Source organism: Monodelphis domestica, chromosome 7 (assembly GCF_027887165.1).
Source record: "Monodelphis domestica isolate mMonDom1 chromosome 7, mMonDom1.pri, whole genome shotgun sequence".
NCBI classification, from domain to species: Eukaryota; Metazoa; Chordata; class Mammalia; order Didelphimorphia; family Didelphidae; genus Monodelphis; species Monodelphis domestica.
Window position 1 is genome coordinate 101622053 of NC_077233.1, and position 22666 is coordinate 101644718.

The window sequence follows — 22666 nt, forward strand, 5'->3', positions numbered from 1 at the left end:
CTCCCACTTTTCTAACTCTCCTCCCATCTGCCTATTTACTGCCTTGTCAGTATTTTCTCTCTTTGCCTTTTGCTCAATAATCTCAAAGTCCAGCTTTTCCCTCACTATCTAATCAGGGCTGTTGTTGGCTAATGTCATTTATGAACCCATCTTGACATTTCTTTTTGCACTCAGGAAGAAGTTTACTCTCTCCATTCCATGACTGTACACCATGTTAGAAAGATAGCTGTATGATGGAAGAAGCCCTTTAATGGGAATCAGAGGACCTGGGTTCTAATTCTCAATCTTATCTTTGTTAGCTGCATGGCTCAGTTTCCTCCTCTGTAAACTGAGAATGATAGTCACTGTATTTGCTATCTCATAGGGATATGTATTATCATCATACTGTCTGGGAGTATATATAGTGTGAGGGTCACATGAGATCATGTAGGCAAAAGTGCTTTGAAAGTTAGTCCCATGTTCCTTTCTCTCACATATAATTACATTATATCAGTTCAATTCAACAGGCATATATTAAGAGCCTACTATGAGCCACAAGATATTAAGTTAACAAACAATAGTTATCTTTTAGAAAAAATGAAAATAAGCATTCGATTTGGAGGCAGAAGGCTTAAATTTGCATCCCACTTAGTTCCTCTCTCTAGAAATCAGTTTTCTTTGCCTTTGAAATGAGGGGAGTTGGAAAAAGCAATATCAACATCAAGATCAAAATAGTTCTTTCACCATAAGAAAGGGCAAACGAGAAGATCACAAAAAACCTGGAAGTGACGCAAAGAGAGGGGAACCGTGTACACAGTGACAGCAATAAAGTACGATGACCAGCGATGAATGATCTAACATTATCAGCAATGCAAGGAACCAGGACAACTTCAAGGGACTCATGACAAAAAAGACTATCTGCTGCCATGCAAGGAGCTGACAGAGTCTGAATGCAGACTGAAGCATGCCCTTCTTCACTTTATTTCCTCCATGAATTTTTCTCTAGTGTAAGCAATATGTGTCTTCTTTCATGACTCAAAGAATGTAGGAATATATATTTTGCATAACAGCACATGAACCACCTATATCATAATACCGGCTGTCTTGGGAAGGGGAAGGAGAAGGGGTGGGAGAGAGGGAGAGAACATGGATCACAAAATGTCAGAAACAGTTAATAAAAATTGTACTGATGGGGGGCAGCTGGGTGGCTCAGTGGATTGAGAGCCAGGCCTACAGATGGGAGGTCCTAGGTTCAAATCTGGCCTCAGACACTTCCCAGCTGTGTGACCCTGGGCAAGTCACTTGACCCCCATTGCCTAGCCCTTACCTTCTTCCTTGGAGCCAATTACAGAGTATTGGCTCCAAGACGGAAGGTAAGGGTTTTTAAAAAAAAATTGTACAGATGTAATCTGGAAAGAAAAAAAAACAAAAAAAATCAAAATAGTTCCTGCTCTCAAGGAGCAAAGGTTTCACAAACCAATCCCTTCAAGCCAAAAGAAATGGGTTTAAACTTGAACATAAGGCATTTAGAGTACACAATACAAGTACTCACAGAATTTCCTCAGAGTCTGGAATGGATAGGTAAGACTGAAATGACACAATGATGATGACAACTCAATGAGGAAGGCTGACAAGGCTGAGAGGTTTTCAAAATTATAATATTTAGTGTAGTTTAATTTCTTGCAGTTATTCATAAAAGATTTCCTGACCAAACTTCAGGAGACACAGATTAACTTTTGAAGCTTCTTACCTCAGGATTGTAAATATCATAGGATCAAAGAGTGAGAAGTGGGAGGAATCTGAGAAGTCATCTAGTCTAAGTCTCTCACTTTACAGATCTGGAAACTGAGACCTAGTAAGTGATTTGTCCAAGGTCACATATTTGTTCATTTTTTCCTAAGGACAGTGTCCCTCCTCCCTCCCAACCCATTTTCCTAGCCAAGGGCTAGAGCTGAGCAGATTCCATGGGTGAGGTTGAAACCTCCCTGGCTAAAGAGTGGAAGAGGGGGGGAAGGTTATTACTGAGGACTTCCTCCATAATTAATGCCAGAAATATCATGCTACTGGTTAGTCATTAACTAGGTGAAAAGCTGAGCTGGAGATCCAGAGAAAGAAAGCTGGGTTCAGAAGGGAAGCAGGGATAGCTTTTAAGGAAGCCAGGTGAAAAAAAATATGGTCTAAGTTTACCCTGCAGAGTCCAATTAGAAAGAAGTCTGAACTTCATACAGTTTGCTCAATTTGAAGTGCTCAGATTTCTGTGGGCATATCTAGGTTTTTTTCTAGAGCCTCCAGGTCCTTCTCTATTCACTACAGTTAGAAAGCTCCAATGCCCATAATGCCAACATTTCACTTTCCATGGAAAGAGTCCATCTTTAAGCAGTGGCAAAACCACATGAGATTCAGGCTGACCAGAAGCAGCCTGGAAGGTTAGTTTATCTATGTGGTCTCTCAGGACAGACTTCTTTTTAGCAAATTAGATGATGGATTCAAGCTTCTTTTTTCTTTTTGGAAATAAACATGGCCACTAATGAACCTAACATAACTAAAAAATCTCTGGTGTTGTAACCTTTCTTCCTTAACTCTATGGAAATAAATATTGACCTCTATCTGATGCCTTCAATTCCAATATGTTTGTCATAACAAAGAATTCATGGTCCGAGCATCCTAGATTTAGGAAGCTGAAAGTGACAACTATATAATGGCATTACCAGTCTAGACATACTACAAGTTTGAAAGTCAATGCTGAAGCTGCCTCATCTTGTCAGTCTTCTCTCCTCCCTATCTTGTTTGTTCCACCAGCACCACTTGAGCCAATACCTTCTCTTTTCTGCTAAAGGGAACCTGGCAGAAGGAATGTTGTTAGGCTGCTAATAATGACAGAGCCTCTGTTGTAGAAGGGGACTCCTTGCTCACCCAACAGAACACAGACAAACCAGGCGAGCCAGCAGTCTAATTGGAGGATGTGATGCAATCTTTAGTGGAAGATATTGAATAGGTGAGGACTACTTGCCCTGGGCTTAATGTACTCATCTGTATAGGGGGATAGGACTAAACTAGTCAACGAACAGATTTTTATTAAGTGCTTCCTATGTGCCCATTGGATTTGCAAAGAAAAAGGCAAAAATAGCCCTTCCTCTCAAAGAGCTTACAATTCTCATGTGGTAGAAAACATATACAAATCAACACAGACAAGAAAAATACAGAGGAAATGAAAGGCATCCTTTGAAACGGGTGGCATTAGCAGTCCAGGATGGCCTTTGAGATACTTTCTTGCTTTAGGTCTGTGATTCTACAAGAGAAACAGAGCTGATTTTGGTCCTATGCTTCCAGACCTACTATGACTAGTAATAGTAATATTCACTCATATGTGAATATGAGGGCTGTATTGTTACATATATTATCTCCAATTTATACCTAAAGAAACTGGGCTGTGGAGGTTGAATTACTTGCCCAGGATCACACAGCTAAAAAATGTCCGTTCTAGAACTTTGCACCCAAGTCATCTGAGTCAGAGACCTCTCTACCACTTCTGCCTGTCTGGAAGAACAGAAAACTCTCTCTGGGAACAGGGCTGGGATAAAATGTCTCAGTTTTTGTAACACCTTTGTTGGAGGAACAACTTCCCTGAGAGTTTTTTGGTAATCCATCATTCTCAATGACACTGGACTAGTCATTCTAACCTTGAATCCCTGACCCTTCCTGGGCTGTGCCTTCTGGACAGGATACCCCATTGAACTAGCATACCCCATGATGACCCGTGGTTAGCCCTACTTTCCAACATAAATCAATAACTCTGTGCCTTAGCCCTGATGGGTCTTCTCAAAGACAATTCTGGGAGAAGGAGCAGAATGTGGTGCCTCTGAAGCTGAGGGAAGAATGTCATGTGCTGTAAAATGGTCAAGGGGAATGAGAAGTATGGAAGCAGAGGCCATTGGATTGGATTTTACATTTAGGAGGCTACTGGCAACTTCTGAGAATACAACTCAGTAGTGTAGAGGAAGGCAGAAATCAGATTACAAGTGATTAAGGTAAACAAGGGATATGAAACTGGAAAGAGGGCTTGAACATTCATTCCAGAAATTTGTCAGTAAAAACAAGGAGAGAAATAGAATGGAAGCTAGACAGGACAGCAGGACACAATAAAAGGAACAGGACAGAGTCTACAAGAAGGCAGATATAGGTACAAAGGAGAGAAACCTTCTTTGGAAAGCTAGAAGGGTACTTCTACCTCTGAGACTAAAGGAAAGAACAAAAAGATGAGAGCTGAAACGGAGATTTTGAAGTGAAGAGGAGGAAAGAAGAGGGAGCTCATATCTAGTAGTCTTGGTTTTCTCAGTAAAAGTAGGAATTAAGGTCATTTGATGTGATTGAAATTGGGCAGAATGAAATGGAGGAGACTAGAATCCTGAGGAAGGTAGAAGGTTTGAAATAGTCACAGTGAGGAAAAGATGGTGTATAAGAGCTTGGTGTAAAAGGTTATAAAAAAGAGGAAAAAGTCTAACCACAAAAAGTCAGTTTCCTGAGTAAGCCTCAGGGCTCACGGAAGAGCTTGGTCCCCTCTCTCTAAGCCATGTTTGTTCATAGTAAGTGATCTCCTCCCCGTCTCTGGTCATGCAGGTACCTTGTGGCATAACCAACTCCTAGGCATGTCACAGATTCTGCCTTTCACCCAGATGGAGATCTGGACAAGCTGTGAGGAGTGATTTATCTCTGCAGCAGGGAGCCAAAAGAGGTTAGACACCAGATAACTGAGGCACTAACAGTAGGCATGCATAGTGAGTGATCACTGATAAGAAACAGCCAAGAATTTCCAGAAGACTGTAGATGGTATGCCACACTATTTGACTAAGTATATGGGTCTAGACTTTGCCCTGTTTCTCTTCCAGATTGCTTTTCTATCAGCCATTTGCCAGGATGGATAGTCTCACTCTTTTTTTCTAGTTTTGTTGTTTATTGTTGTTGTCATTATTGTTAGCAGTAATAATAGTGAAATCAGTAATAAATATTATTCATAAGATCAGGCTAACTGACATGTAGCACTTTAAGGTTTACAAAGTGATTGGTATATGTTATCTCAGTTGTTTAAAGCTGAAAAAGACTTTAGAGATTATCTAATCTAACCTATTCATTTTAGAGGAAACTGAGGTCTAGAGAAGTTAAAGGTACAAAGCCATATTTTTTTTTTAACCCTTACCTACCATCTTGGAATTGATACTATGCATTGGTTCCAAGGCAGAAGAATGTAAGGGCTAGGCAATGGAGGTTGAGTGACTTGTCTGAGGCCTAAAGCCACACATCTTAATAAGTTGCAAAACTGGGATTCCACTCTTGGACTCTTCTGACTCTTTCCTTAATGGGAAAATATACAATGATAAATTTGTTCCTTGGAGAAAAAGGCTGTCTTATTCCCACTTAGGACTCACAGAACCTTACATATGGCAGACACCTAACAAACATTTATCAAATTAAATGAAAATAACCACTAATGAATTTCTCTTCTGAAAATAAGGTGAATATGAATTTTCCCAATCTACTTCTCTGTGTTCCCACCTCATTGTCAGGCGCCAAATGAATTTGATAGGCATGATATCTCCCTTACTGGAAAATATGTTCCCAGGTACAACCTAGGATATTTATTTTATTGTAGAAATAAAAATACAGGTATTTCTTCTCAAATCTAATTGCCCTTCTCTAGAGATAATATGTTGATTTCTTTTAGGAACATCATCTATGTTCCTTCCTCAAATCTCAGCCGAGTCCCAGACTACCCTGAAACAAGTATACAAATTGTCCTGTAAAGGAGCTTAACTAACTGGGGTGCCTTCTGATTCCAAGCCAAAGGAAAAATGAAGGAACATGAGGAATGGGGAGGGGAAGGGAAACATGCTCATCTCCTAGATGGAGACTTCCAAAATTGGCCTCATACATTCTTCAGACTTCCCACGTTGTCCTTGATGTTACATGGAGTTATTGAAGCAAAGACAGTGTTTTGTAAGTCTAAAACTAAATAAAGTCTAAATTTCCCTATGGACAGTCTGAAAATGAAGCAAATCACACCTACTCTAGCAGCTACACATCCATATGATTTCTATAACAACAAATTCCTGGTTTCCCATCGCTTAGCCTACTCTAAGCCAACAGAAACATTTTGCCACAGCCTTGAATGACATTTTCTTTAGTTGTTTCTCCTTAGAATCTTAACAGGAGACTTTGGAGATTTGAAACAAATCAACTCAATCCACTGATTCACTTTCATCTGCTGTGATTTTCTCATAATAGTTAATAAGGCTAAAGTAACAAATCACTGCTAAATACTAAGTATAAAAAATGGCATATAAAGAAGGCCCATAAGAGTGCCAAATGAAGGAAGAGAAGAAACAAGGGGGTGAGAGAACCTTGTTGGCTTTAGAATCAGCAAGTCCTAGAATCTGATTCAGCCCCTGACATATAAGGGAATGAAATGGAAATTCAAATTCAAAATACAATGGAAATCAACCCGGATTTAGAGTCAAAGGGAGAGAGCCAGGCTTCAGATTCTAATTCTGCCACTCATTACTTGTCATGGTGTTGGGCAAACTATTTAAGGTCTCTGGGCTTCAGAGTCCTAATCCATATAAAAAGAGTTAGAGTATTTAACTTCAATTATCTCTTCCAACTCTAAACCTATGACCCCAAGTTACACTGAACTCTCCACACCTCATTTTCTTCACCAGCAAACTGGGTATAATAATACCTCTAGTACCTATAGTCCTTCAAAGTGCTGATGTGAGGTTTAGAGGAGATGTTTGTAAAGACAAAGAATTATAGAAGTGCCAATAATTATTAAAGAAGCAGCTGCTTGCACAAAAATAAGTTGGGTCCGATCTGGCTGCAACATGTAAAGGTTGGCCTTCAAAATACTTTTATCAACCTATCAGTCAAGATCATAATTTCTTTTTTTTTAAGGCATAAAATAAGTATTTTTCAGTGGCATGAGGTAGAGATTCATTGACTTGCATAGTTCAGATGATGGTTAGTGTCTTTGCTGGTTCATGTTTTATTGTTATCCTCTTCAGAATCTGTCAAGACGAACACCTTTATTTTACAGACTCAGAGTGGGAAGGGGCTTGCCTAAGGACACACAGCATGGACCTTAATTTGCCTCTGATAGAAATTGAGAGATATACCCAGGAAGCTCTAGTCCCTATAAATTTGTTGGCCTATTTTATAAGGACTATATGGATACAGGGAGACTAGTCAAAATACAGCACCAAAGTAAAGAGAATTTCCCATTAACAGAGACATATAGTAAAGAATAACAGATTTAGTGCTGGAGAAGACTTGCCTGAGTATGTACCACTCTCCAGCCTAATAGTATATGTACTTAAGGAAAGTGTGTCCTAGGTTGTTGGTTTGTTTGAGGAAGAAGGTCCAGTTACAACTTTTCCCACTCTGCTATCCATTAAAAGGGCTTTTGTCTTGAACTAATCATATCCCTGACTGACTGGAGAAAAACAAATACACCAGTTGGGGCTTTTAAGCTATGGCTTTGAGGAAATGTGGATCCATAAAGTACCTGGAAGGTGGGGGGAGGAGGATGTTTTATTCTGGGAATCCTCCATGTAATATGAGAATACTCTGGTGCTGCATATTCTGTATTTTGAAACTTGGGAATGTTTCCAAAGTTCCACCCTCATTTTCTTGTGGGTTTTAAAAATGAATAATCAATAACTAAGTATTATATTTTAAATAACTAAAACAAAAAAGCTACCTGAACTCAGCCAGGTTACAAGGTAAAGAGAGGAAGAGGGAGGAGTTACAGTCACTTGTATAACAATAATGTTGACACGGACACTGTACCTCCAGAAACCCAGGGAACGATTAGCAGGGAAACTCCCTGGCTCCCTTGCATCCTCCTGACTCTGAACCTAGAAACACCCAATGACCCCCGCTAGGGTCCTGAGATGTTTATCCTCTTTGATCATCCTCTAGATTTAAGATGGACAAAGAGATGAATCTTTACGCCTCCAGGCAGACCCCAGTCAGATGACCACCTCACCCCACCAAATGCCTGAGGGACTAACACTCTAGGTCATGTCCACACCAGGACATAGCATCTAAAGAGTATATAAACCCCAGAACTGATATCGTCTGGGGGGACAGCTTTTCCATCCATGCTGTCCTCCCAGGAACTGCTCCCCATCTTGCTGTTCCACCTTGCTATCCTCCTGGCCATTTTCAACATTACTTTCTAAATGAATAGATTTCTCTTTTTGTTTTTAAGCTAAATTTTGGAGCCTTGCAAAAGGTATCCTTCCCAAACCCCAAGGGTACATATCTGAACCCCATAACAGTGATCACACAAACGTGGAGGCACAGGAGAGATTAAAGGGAATTTTGGGAAATACTAAGGGACTTCTGGGGGATGAAGTCCAAAGGTTCAAAATCTCTTTATTCTTTTGAACAAGGGAAACCCCTGCCATTTCCAAATAATAATAAACGATGCCAAAATACTAATGCTTTCTATTCTGATCTCTATTAAGAGGACAGTATTTTATTCATTGTTTCGTTATGACCAGATTTAGATATAGTTAGTCAAATTCTATCCCCTGAAATGTGATAATCATAAGTTATCATGACCCCCTATGGTGTAGGAATTGTTTTGTAATTATGTTCTCTGGCATTTGGTGATTGTTATCATTTGTACTTGAAGAAGGACAAAATGGTACCCCCAGTGACGTCTTTTGACTCCTGCATACATCAGATTTACAATTTGTACAAATTTGTACAAGGGTTGAACAAAGTTCTCAGTCTCACTCTCCCTTCCAGAGTCATCAAAGTCCAGTGGCTAGACAAAAGTCAAAATAATTCATGATGCTGTGGAAGACATTGGTTTCTTCAATGTCTAACCAAATTCTAGGCTTTTCCACAGTGGCTATTGGAACAAACTTGTTTTCATCAACTCCTTCTGTTGGAGGAAGTCTTCACATGCCTGGGGTACCGTAAGTCACAAACACCTCTGAGGGCTGTCAGTTACCCTCAACCTGGTTTAACCGGCCTGCTGAGATGATTACCGGGGTGTGACCATTGTGCATATTTGGAGTCACAGTTGAGAGCTGGGTGCAGGATAAATGCCAAAGGAGGAAAGCTGCCCTGAAAAGGGCTCAGCAAGTCCTCACACCAGAGGCTCTATTCTTCCATGAACACCCTATGCATCCCATTTTCTAGCTTAAGACAGGATGAAAGGTATGGTTTCCATGAAACCTGCGAATACTTGTTTGAACAGGTCCTGGGGAACTGAGCAGAACAATTTATACAAGGGCTTTACCATTGTTAAAGAAAACAAATTTGAAAGATTTAAAACTCTGATCAATGTAAAGACAAGTTCTAATTTGAGAGAACTGAGGAGAAATAATGCTTGGCAGATAGGTGATGAAATAAAAATGTAGAATGAGATCTGCATTTTCAGACATGACATGGATGGATTTGTTTTACTCGACAATATTTATTCATTATGTGAATCTTAAAAATTCCCAGACCCTACTTCATAAGATTGGATTAAGACCATTCCCCATTTGGGCAGTGAACTCTACTTAGATCAGAAATGTGAGACCTCTACTCCACCCATACTTAAGCCTGCTTTAGGGGAGAAAACTCCTTGCTGAACAATGAAAAGTACTTAAACCCATACTTAAGCCATGCCTATTTTTAGAACTAATACAAAGGGGTGCTAAGTACCTATAAAGGTCAAGCAACTTGTGAATTTACAAGGAACAAAGAGCTGAGAAACTTACTCAGAGCTTTCCTGGTGTGAATTACTCAAAAATTCATACCTTCTTAGGTGTGAACTAAGAATGGTCTGTCCTTTGAAAAATGTCTACTGTGATTGGTAGATGTAAGAATTTAGGAGAGGTGACAAAGGAGAAAATGCCTTTTAAAAGGAGACGAAAAGCTCTCTCTGAAAACAGTCAGCTGGGAAAGGCTGCCTTGAAGGATCTCTCTCGAGACTCTCTCGGGGACATTTCAGATTGGAGGATTGCTGGTGAAGGCAGCTGAGATGGAGCTGGCCTGGTGTCACTAGAATCCTTGCTTGGACAGATCTTGTGGTGAGTTATTAAGGACTGACTGATCTCTCTCTTAAGACTCAGGTCTAGGTCATGTTGGCTTAAGGCCCTTCATACTTATTCCTTTCTTACTCTTTCTCTCCTTCTTTAATTCCTCATTGTATTATTAATTAAAAATCCCTATAAAACCCAGTTGACTTGGGTATATTTGAATAATTGGGAATATTTCCCTGGAGACCACCTTATATTTGATTTAAAAACAAAACACTGTAGTGAAAACATATTTCCTGCGGTCACAACTTACTCATCCACTCTTATGCCTACTACAATTTAAGTCTTCCACTATTTTAATCACTAAAGTTTAAGTCCTACAACTATTTTAACTCTTACAATTATAATAACAATAACATTGACATGGGCACTGTACCCCAGAAACCCAGGCAAACTATTATCAGGGAAACTCCATTGTTTTGCCTTCTCCTGACTCTGAGCCTAAAAACACCCAATGACCCCTCTAGGGTCCTGAGATGACTATCTTCCTTTGATCGTCCTCTAGATGGACAGAAAGATGCACCTTCAGGCCACACCTTGATCCTATCAGACATCTGTTTGTTCCCTAAAACTAAGGAATCTTTATGTCCCCAGGCAGACCCCAGTATGATCACCCCACCTCATGCCTGAGTGACTAACACTCTGTTGTAAAAAAAGTATAAAATCCCCAGAACTGATATCATCTGGGGGAACAGCCTTTCCTTTCATGCTGTCCGCCCAAAGAACTGTTCCCCATCTTGCTGTTCTACCTTGCTATCCTCCTGGCCACTCTCAACATTACTTTCTAAATTAATAAATCTCCTTTTTGTTTTTAAGCTAAGTTTTGGAGTCTTGCATGCTTGCAAAAGGTATCCTTCCCGAACCCCGAGGGAATCCCTTCCGTGCCAATAACAGCATGTATATAGTATTGTACGGTTTGCAAAGTATTTTACAAATATTATCTTCTTATCCTCACAACAACTCTGGAAGGCAAGGGCTATTATTATACCCCATTTTACATTTGAGAAAACTGGGGCAGACAGAAGTAAAGTGGCTTGTCCAGGGTCACACAACTATTAAGTGCTTGAGGAGGATTGGGATTCCAGTTCAGCCCTCTATCCACCATACCAACTAGATGCCTCTATTACAAGGAAGGATTTTATTTTTCCTGGGAAAAAATGTTGGAGGGTACTGATGCCTTCAAAAGAGAAAAAGGAAGAAAGAAAAAAGTAAAATATTTTTAAATTCATAGAAAAGAGCAAAAGGAAGATCGGAAAGCAGCATAGACAATCAGGGCAATGTGAAACTAAATATATATGTATATATATAGATATATAGATATATTTTTAAGCACTCTTACATGCTCAATTCATTATATACTGTCAACTAGAAAAAACGCAGAACTGTTAAATAGTCCAAATCACTCTTTAATCAAGGGAAAAGGGGTTAGCACTACTAAGTGTGACAACAGAGCTGCTCCCAGAGACTGCACAGAGTCTAGATGCCCTGGTCACTGACTCCTGGGAGTGCCACCAACTCAGAATGGACTCCAAGGAACAAAATAATTTGAGGAACCTATATACCATTTGGGGAGTCCGGTGTAAAAATGGAGACTTGGATCCAGGACTTCAATCCCCAGAAGTCCTTGCTCCACTTCCCCAGAATGCCCTCTAATCTCACTGAGACCTCACCTGGGTCAAGAGTGAGATAGGGTATTTAACCTGGTTGTGAATAGGTTCTGCTTTTTCTTTTTCTACTTCTGCTTTGGAGCAAATGCGGCTCTCCACCTAGCAGGCAAGATGTGAGTGGTCGTGAATGGGCTCTCTGGGCCTAGACACGTGCTTTTCTTACTTGTGTTTTTTTTATATTTTAATCTTCAATAAACCTCTAAAATATATAATACTCCTTTCAGAGAGAAACTAATTTCTACCTCTATCAGTATCCCCTAAAATTTTAATCTTTACACCGGGGACAAGGAAAGATGATTGACATCGCTACAGCTACAAAGAAAATGGGAAATGGGAGTGTTCAAACTACACTGACAGGATAAAATCAAGCTTGGGAAAGGAATTATAGCTAGAGGCTGGTGTGTAAGAGAACGGGCTACTTACAATGGATACTAAAGGATGGTTCCTGCTCAAGTGTGGATCTTTTTTTTTTTTTAATTTTTATTTGGTCATTTCCAAACATTATTCATTGGAAACAAAGATCATTTTCTTTTCTTCCCTCCCCCCTCCCACCACCTCTCCCATAGCCCACACGCAATTCCACTGGGTATCACATGTGTTCTTGATTCAAACCCATTTCCATGTTGTTGGTATTTTAGAGTCTCTCCTCAGTCATATCCCCTCCACCCCTGTAGTCAAGCAGTTGCTTTTCATCAGTGTTTTTACTCCCACAGTTTATCTTCTGCTTGTGAATAGTGTTTTTTAGATTCCTGCAGATTGTTCAGGGACATTGCATTGACACTAATGGAGAAGTCCATTACCTTCGATTGTACCACAATGTATCAGTCTCCGTGTACAATGTTTTCCTGGTTCTGCTCCTTTCGCTCTGCATCACTTCCTGGAGGTTGTTCTAGTCTCCATGGAATTCCTCCACTTTATTATTCCTTTTAGCACAATAGTATTCCATCACCAACATATACCACAATTTGTTCAGCCATTCCCCAATTGAAGGGCATCCCCTCATTTTCCAATTTTTGGCCACCACAAAGAGTACAGCTATGAATATTCTTGTACAAGTCTTTTTCCTTATTATCTCTTTGGGGTACAAACCCAGCAGTGCTATGGCTGGATCAAAGGGCAGACAGTCTTTTATCGCCCTTTTGGCATAGTTCCAAATTGCCCTCCAGAATGGTTGGATTAATTCACAACTCCACCAGCAATGAATTAGTGTCCCTAATTTGCAAGTGTGGATCTTCTTGAGAAAGGTTCTAATGCAATAGGGGAGACTACCTAAAACAAAGAGGGTCCTTAGCATATGCTTATCTCACCCAACCAGGATTGTCATTTCCCTGAGGGTCCCCCACTCAGTCTGAAACTTCTAATTTGGGATTCCCTTCAGGGTAGATTCCCATGGGAACAGGGAACAAGTACAAGCTTTGGGGTCTCCAATCTACAAGCTAGTCCTGAAAATTGGGATTCATCAGATCTCACTAGGTAACAAGTTTGGGATTCCTAGATTCCATGTTGACAATACTTAAGAGGAAAATCAAATAATACATAATAGATTTTCTTTTTTTTTTTAACCCCTACCTTCCATCTTGGAATCAGTACTGTGTATTGGTTCTAAGACAGAAGAGTGGTAAGGGCTAGGTAATGAGGGTCAAGTGACTTGCCCAGGGTCACACAGCTGTGAAGGGTCTGAGGTCATATTTGAACCCAGGACCTCCCATCTCTGGGCCTGACTCTCAATCCACTGAGCCACCTAGCTTCCCCCTACATAATAGATTTGCAAATTCATGTACAATCCTATTTTTCTGGTCTAATGTATATATGGAAGTGTTTATTTTAGCTGCAGTTTACATATAAATGCCATAAAATGAATGAATGAAGTCACATATAAAGAAGATTCATCATATCATTCAAAATTCTTTATTCTGTCTTCCTTTGCTTATGTTTTCATTTGTTACTATTTGTCATGTGCATAATTTTAAATAACTTTAAAACATATAATCCTTTAATGGCGAACCTATAGCACACATGCCAAGATGACACACAGATGCCATCCCCAGCAGAGTTAGTTACTAGAAAGGCAGAGGGACTTGGGTGGAGCTACTCCCCTCCCCCTTCCATCACACTTCCCCTCCCCCCAACCCAGCAGTCCAATGGAAATGCTTATTCCCTCCCCTGAGTGGAGTGCCTAAGCCACTCCCCTCCCTTTCTCCCTCTCCTGTCAGGGGTAAGAGTAGGGAGGGACACAGCATACAGTCTGGGGACAGGGCATGGCACACAATCACTAAAAAGTTTTTTATCACTAGTATAATTCATAATCTTCTCCCTAGCTGAGCAAATACACATGGCCATATAACTAGGCTGATATGAATATGTGGTCATGACATAAACAGATGAATGAATGGATTGTTTTTATGAAAATTATTGAATAGTATTATATCATTAAACAATGACAAATGTGAAAAAGTCAGAGAAATTTGATAAGATATATGAGAACCAATACAGAGTCCTATGGAAAGATTTATATGAAAGAATTTATATGATACAAAGTAAAATAATTAAAACCAAGGAAACAATAAACACAAAGACCACAAAAATGTAAACAGAAAGAACAAAATAGAAATGAATACAGCAAAATGCCAAAGAAATACTTTGTCCCCAAAAAGAGAAAAATGAGAAGATACTTGCCTCCCCTTTGCAGAAGTGTGAATGGGGTTCATGGGTATGGAACATTGCTCATGTCTGATTTTTTCAATGTTTTGATAGTTTTGCTCACTTTTTCTCTTCTCACTTCTCTTGAAAAAAATTCATTGTATAAGGGATGTCTCTCTGGGGGTGTGGGAAAATATCCTTGATGAGTGCCAACTCAGTGTGCTGGACTTGGATATATTAAAAAAAAAATGAAAGGCTGCCCTGTGAGAAAACAGGGGGCATCCTTCAAGGTATCCCATAGGGGAATAGCTAAAACTGAAGTGGTTGCTAATCTCTGTAAAGCCTCAGGTCTTGAATATACCTCAGAGGCACTGAGACCTTGGGCTAGAGGCCTGGGGTTCTCTCCACTTTGGGGGTGCTTCATACAGACCCAACAGTTAGAGGGGCCTACTTTGGCTACTGCTTCCCCAAGCTGAATCAGAGAATTATATGTCTGGCTGGCTGGGTATGCATGATTTAAAACATAGGAGAAGATCCAAAATTTAAGGAAAGAAGTAGTTATTTATGGTCAGGTAGTTAAGAGCTAAAGTAAAAGGGGTTAAGATAGCAGGGAAGGAAAGGCTGTGGGCACAAGGTCTTAGGGACATGTCCTCAGTGAATACCTGGGTCCTAGGTAGCTGGGAATCTGCTTGGAGAGGTGAAGGATGTCCAGCAACTGCTTCCCCTGATCAGCAGACAGGTCACAAGGGGAGAGTCAGCCCCTAAGATAGAAGTGTAGAAACCAGGACTAGGGCAAACACTAGAACACCAGATAAAAACAGAGAATAATACAATATAGTACAATAGCAATTGGCATTACACATTTGCATTTGGGTATCTTAGCGAACAAACTTCTTCAGAAATCATCTTCTGACAGGAATAGATCCGTTTAGGAATTCGGATTCCTGAGTTGTCTGCAGAGTTGGTATGTGATGTTTCTGTTACAGAATATCCTTTTGCAAAGTACATATTAACTATAACATCTATAAACACTTGAGTAACAATATTTTACAGATGAATTTCTTTATTCCAGATTCTGAGGAAAATTCAGGAGAGCTTTGAGCTATTCCAAGCTCAAGATTCAAACTTCAATTAAGGCTGCAAATACAAGCCATCAATTAATAAATTTCCCCTACATCTCAAAGAATGTTCCCTAACAGTTTGAGAATATACAATTATTAACCTAATAGGTTGTTTGGGGAAATGGAAACTTTAATTTTCCAATTTGTATTATATGCTGATTATGGGAATTGTCACGAAGGAAGAAGGCCCAGAAGGGAAAATATCTCCTCATGTCACAAAGGACACAGTGAGTGGCTTCATGTACCAAGCAAGGCTGTCACTGCCAGTATTGTTTCACTCAAGGATTAGCAGCCTAGATGGTCAGAACCATTCCAGGATGTTCTCTGTCCTTTGTGTACTTTGCCACCATTAGATCCCAGAAGCCTTCTTTTTCCTTAAAGGACAAATCTCACCCATTACAGCTCAGAGAAATTCTGCTTATCAGCAGACCAGAAACAAATTTCTATACCCTCAAACAAGCTTTTCTGACCATTTGCCCTCTCTAAGGATTCCTTAAAGCCTATGAGTCTACATTATAGCAATTATTCTTACATATTTTGGCAATAATTAATTTATCACAATTTAGTCATAAGACCTGAACAGGAATGTTGAATTCATTAGCTCTATAGTAATATACAAATCAAAGCTAGATCATATCCTGACCTTAGGCCATCTGAAGGAACTAAGGCAAGACCAGTCAGGAATCTCTCTAAGGAATTTTCAGAGAAATTCCAGAATTATTTGTGATTTTACAAAACTAAATACATCAATTCTAGAAATCATCCCTAAGTTAAAGATCCAATTATGAGAGCAGAACATCTATCTGTTCTCTTTCACCTTCTCTCTCTTTATCTCTCTCTCTCTCTTTTCCTTTAAAACCCTCTGCTTAAAAAGCAGAACACAACTTCCATTCTTCCTTCACAAATCTGAATTCAAAACCAACATACCTTCTCTACTTTCTCTGACTTGCTTTTACCATTATAAGTCAAACAACCATTTCCTTGATATCACTTTAATTGCTAATCGGTAACCCAAAAGAATTCTATTTAAAGGATTACATTATTGAACCATCTTTAGCATAGGTTTCATCCATTATAAATTTCAGTTCATTGAACAAATTGATAACCTGAGGTAACCACTGAGTTGAACAAAATCTGTGGTAGAGTCAGGTTTACAATGAGCTTTTGTTTACATCCAAATAATACTTGAAATACATAGTTTAGCAGCAACTCACATAACATTTCAAAAAAATTTTTCAGAAAACATTTACTATTATAGGATCTATTTTAAATTTGAAACTTTTTAAGGACAGTAAACCTTAAAGCAAGCCTTTTGCCAAGCAGGCTGATTATCTATTTTCAAGACCAAGAAGTTAAATGTAATAATAAAGTTAGTCCAACTTTAATACACTGGGATGAAAACCATTGAAATGAAAACCATTTGATAATTTTAAACAAAAACCCATTTTTGGCAAGTTTAAACACTGCTAAAAACCTATTTTACAAAACCAATCCGTGGCTTTTCTATACAAACTGAAATTTCACTGTCTGACAAAATTAAAATTAGGATATTATTTTTTAAACCCATATAAATACATGATCACAATTTTGAAATAAACTACCAATAAATATCTCTAATGGACAGATTTAAGCATTACTTCCTTCTGGCTAGCAGACAGGGAAAGGAGAGTTATCAGGTCTTCTTATCTCTCCCTGTTTACCTCAAAACAGAAGATAATTAATAGGTTGTTCTACAAGTTGAAAAAAACCTTATATATATGATAACTCTCCTTTCCCTGTCTGCTAGCCAGAAGGAAGTAATGCTTAAATCTGTCCATTAGAGGTATTTATTGGTAGTTTATTTCAAAATTGTGATCATGTATTTATATGGGTTTAAAAAATAATATCCTAATTTTAAAAGTGTAAGACTTTTAAAAATCCCCAAAATAGGGGTGTCTCACCAGTTGTCTCTCTGTTCAGAATCATCTATTCAACTGTAAAAAAGGGAGATCCATTAACAGAGAAAGAAGAGGCAATACCATTCTCATCTTATGCCCCCTTGTCACTAATTTTTTTTTATCTTTCCAGGAAAAGTTATACTATCTAGGGGTCACTGGGTAGCCCAGTGGATGGAGAGCCAAATCTAGAGAGAGGAAGTCCTAGGTTCAAATCTGACCTCAGAAACTTCCTGCCTATGTTACCCTGAACAAATCACTTAATCTCAATTGTCTAGCCCTTACCACTCTTCTCTTTTATAAGTGATATTAAAGGGGGGCATCTGGGTAGCTCAGTGGATTGGGAGTCAGACCCAGAGATGGGAGGTCCTGGGTTCAAATCTGGCCTCATATACTTCCCAGATGTGTGACCTTGGGCAAGTCACTTAACCCCCATTGCCTAGCCCTCACCCCTCTTTTGCCTTGGAACCAATACACAGTATTGACTCCAAGTCAGAAGGTAAGGGTTAAAAAAAAAAGTTATACCATCTATGGTATTTATTGTATTACTGAAGATCAGGATTTCAAAGTAAAATCATACATATTTCTCCCCCTTTAGGCATCTCATTAGCCTTTCTCATATACTTATCTGCTTAGGTCCTGATGTAAAAAATAGACTCGAATACAGGACTACAATCCCCATGAGCCTTTGCTCCACTTCCCCAGAATGCCTTGTAATCTCACCTGGGCCGAGATCGAGAAGGTATTTAAGAAATTCAAAGGCTTTTGAGGGGTTGGGACCTTTTGGACATGCGTTTTGCAGCAGGAGTGTCTCTTGCATGATGTGAGATTATTTTGTCTAGGCCTCTGGCCTAGGCACATGTTTCTTACTTGTATATTCTTTAATCTTTAGCCTTTAATAAACCTCTAAAAATATAATACTCCTTGCAGAGAGAAACTAATTTCTGCCTCAGATGCCTCAGTCTCCCCATGTTCCCTAAATTTTAATCTTTACAGATGGCGACCACGAAGGGACAAAAAAAACCTCAATCTTCTGATTTCTTTTCTGATCTTAAATTCAGTTTTAATAGCTAGTACCTAGAAATTTTTTTTTGAGCCATATCTCTCTGGCCAAGGTTTTCTACCCTCAGAAAGCTGCTACAGGCTCCGGACCTGCTGCCCACCCCACCTGGCTCCGTCCTGCCGCTTCCTGCCTCAGCCTGCAGCCCTGATCGTCCTCACCTGGTACCTGGTCCCGGCCTTGACCACCCCCGCAGCCGCTCCAGCTCCTGGCCTCTCAGCGGCCCGCTGCCTGCCTATTTCTGCGCCCCAGACCCATGAGTGTGACCCCAGCCGGCTCATCACCCAGATCCTTGGAGCAGATCGCTGAGGACTCATTGCGACCAGCTGGTAACAGTATTGGCCACGTGGGCGGAGGGGAGAGACCAGAGGGAAAGGAGACCGGGCAATTTTCTCTTAGGCTAAGCTTCCACGTGGCTGGGGGTATTGGCCGCAGGGGTATCAGAGAGGGGAAAGAGAGAAAAGACTAGAGAGAAGAAACAGATCTTTTCAAACAGAAACTTAATAGCAATGGGCTGTTTAAAAGGATTTTTGACTCTTCTGGCAATTTCATTGATTTTGCCTGCCTGTCTGGGAGCAGACTCAGCCCAAAGATTCAACTTTAACTTTGGGGAGGAAAATGGGTGGCCCAGCGAACTGGAAGCCAGGCCCAGAGATGGGAGGTCTCTAGTTAAAATCTGGCCTCCGATGCTTCCCAGCTATGGGGCCCTGGACGGATCCCTTGAACCCCATAGCCTAGCCTTTACTACTCTACCTTCGGACAATAGACATTTAAATGGATAATTAAAAACAAACAAACAAAAAAAAAAAAACCCAAGGAACTTTGAAGAGACTAAAGGCTACATTCTAAGGCATTTCAGACTCCAATGGTTTATAAACATCTCTGTATTCTATTGCATTTTTTGTTTAAGATATAACTGTGATTTTAAGTTCATATATTACTGGATTGAATATTATTCTGTGAACTGAAGGTTGATTGAATTTATTTTGAATGTACTGAGTTTTAAATTTCTGTTGTTTTCTCCCTATAACTGTGTTGAAAAAATATTATTGTGAATAAGCCCATATATGAAAAAACAGCTTTTTTCTATTTTGCTGAGGATAGATGGACTTTAGAACTGGTTATAATTGTATTAACAACCTTTGGAATTTTAATGTGCTAAATACCTCAAATGATTTGATTTTAAGGGTTTTTTAAATATGAGTTTTGGAATTTTTTTTTAACAATCTGGTTATTTTTGCCTGCCCCTACCACGAGGTAAGGCCCATTAGCTGAAGTGAAATGTATTTTATAAACCCCAACCTTCCCACATGTGAATGGAAGTTGGGCAGTTAATTTCAGGGCATTTGTACCCTTAAAAAGCCTCCAAAAGGAGCACCCCTTTATTTATACTCTTCAGCTCACTACTTTACTTGCACCAGAATGATATATAGATTTCTTGATTATGTTCTTAACCCTAGATGAGTTTTACTTTGTTTAAAAAAATATATATATGTTTATTACCAAGGTTGAAAGATTGCTATGTTTGTAAAAATTGTGACAAATGTCCATCAATTCATAGGTTTTAAAAATGTCATACAGCAACTTATGTGAAATATGAAAGTGTGTTTGTTTGCTATTGTAATTAATTGGGCTATTGAGAATTTTGGGGATTTTGGTAACTACATAGTTGTACTACTGTATTTTTAAAGATGAAAAATTGTTAACCTTGTTCAATTCATTTGCCTTCTACTCACAGTGATCATGGCCAGATACAAAGAGGAAATGGATCTCATTTTTTGGTGAGAAAGGCTTGTATTTTATATTTTCTTAACTGACACAGAGTGTCAATGATTATAAGCTATATTTTTGAATTTTTTAAAGCTCTTTTATTATTATATTTTTCTTGCATGTGCAATATACTTTTTCAGGTTTTTTTTATTTTTTCTCTCCTTTTTATATTTGAAGCACATGTCACCAGTATTAAGATTTTCTTTAACCTTTTGATTTTCAGTGCTACAAGTTTAAGATACATTTTCTAATGCATGCCCTAAAAAGCTTGTGACTATGAAAATGATTCCACTAATTATTTAAATAAATTATGGGACTTTGCTTAATGATTCTGTCTGATTCCAGGACAAGAGCTACACACAAGAGCCATTTCATAGGGCCAAAGAAAGGCCAATCTAGGATGGATTGATGCACTTCTAAGCCAATACAAAGGTCTTGAACCTAGTGTGAAGACTCAAGGTTACTATGTTTAACATGTGTTAAGACATAGGCTTTCCTTGTATCTACACTCACTCTGAAGATACTCAAAGATGAGTATCCCCAAAACCTTGGCTCCTACTTGGCTTCTATAATCTGGTCCCCTTTTCTGCCTCTCATAGTGTGGTACCTTTCTGTAGTCCTGGCACTGACTGGGTAAATGCATCATTACTTAGATCATTTTGAGTGGGCCCTGATTGAAGGACCTGTTATAGATTTATTTTTCTTCTACTTGGAATTTTTACACATAAGACTTTGATAGTCTATATTTTCATCCAGAAATTTTTCTTTCCTTTTGATTTTTCTGATGTCTTTTTAATATCTCTTGCCAATTGATTCATATACCTCATACCTCAGCCATGCATCCCTAAGTGATCCCTTTTTTTTATATATATCACCCTCTTAACGGGGGGAATGTAAAAAAAATATCATTATTTAAATTGCAAAGTTTAAATTCCTTTTGAGAAGAATTTTAGGTAAAGAAGATGCTACTTCCTGAATTCAGAAACTGAACTGTTGGAGAAGCCATCATGAAGAAGCCTCCAGACCACGAACTGCACAAAATGAACTTTGGGTGTGGTTAATGAACATTTATTTGCATGCATACTTTCATGCCAAAGGGGACTGCCCCCTAACTGGCTTTCTGTCAATGCGTCCAGTAATTATTGGTTTTATTCTTTTCTTTCTCTTATCCTCAATTATTGTAATCTTTAAATTGATTATGATTTCATGATCCTTTGGAAAAAAATTAATTTTTTTGCAAACGATCAAAGGGAGGAATGTAAAAAATAGACTCGAATACAGGACTACAATCCCCATGAGCCTTTGCTCCACTTCCCAAGAATGCCTTGTAATCTCACCTGGGCCGAGATCGAGAAGGTATTTAAGAAATTCAAAGGCTTTTGAGGGGTTGGGACCTTTTGGACATGCGTTTTGCAGCAGGAGTGTCTCTTGCATGATGTGAGATTATTTTGTCTAGGCCTCTGGCCTAGGCACATGTTTCTTACTTGTATATTCTTTAATCTTTAGCCTTTAATAAACCTCTAAAAAATATAATACTCCTTGCAGAGAGAAACTAATTTCTGCCTCAGATGCCTCAGTCTCCCCATGTTCCCTAAATTTTAATCTTTACACTGAAGATGTATATTATTTAGGCATGTGGCTGATCACTGAGGGGTTTGTGCTGGGTCTGAGGACAACCATAGCCTGCCAATGCTAAGCCAGATACAGGCTCCTCTGGCACTCTCTGTCCCAGCTCAGAACAGATAGAAATCTGCTAGATAAAGGTGTCCAACTTCACAGGTGGTAAAACTATGTTATCTGTTTATTTAAAACTCAATGAAGTTTTATGCCAAAATGCTAAACAGTTGGATAGTCAGCCTTCAGCTTCTTTAAAAAATAGTGAATATGGACAATTTAGTAAAACATGGGAAGTAGGAACTAATGCAGAATGAAGAGAGGGAAACCTCGAGACAAGAAGCACAATGACCACAATAGAGGATATAAAAAATCATAATTATAGCTAAAAGAAATGACCAGTCTTGACTCCTGGATCTGATGTTTATTCTCTTGGAGAAAAAGCAGAGGGTGGCAGGTACAGGATGTTGTAGGTGCAGTTTGAAAAGCATTGTTACTTTGTTGTTCAGTTTTGCTTGACTATCTTTACTTGTTGGAGGGGAAAATTCTAGTAGCGGAATGTTGATAGAGGTATGCAGGAAGATAGATGGCTGTGGTATAAAAATACAAAAGCCATCAACAAGATCTTCCTTAAAATCAAGGTCTCTACTGTTGCAATGTAATGCTTAGTGTATAAGCATGATTGACAGGCAGAGAATCTTCAGAGCTGTCAGAGGAAAGATTCCAAATGGATGGAGAGACAGTTTACTGGTCTCTCTTGGGGGGTTGGCAGCTACCAAAGAAGCTG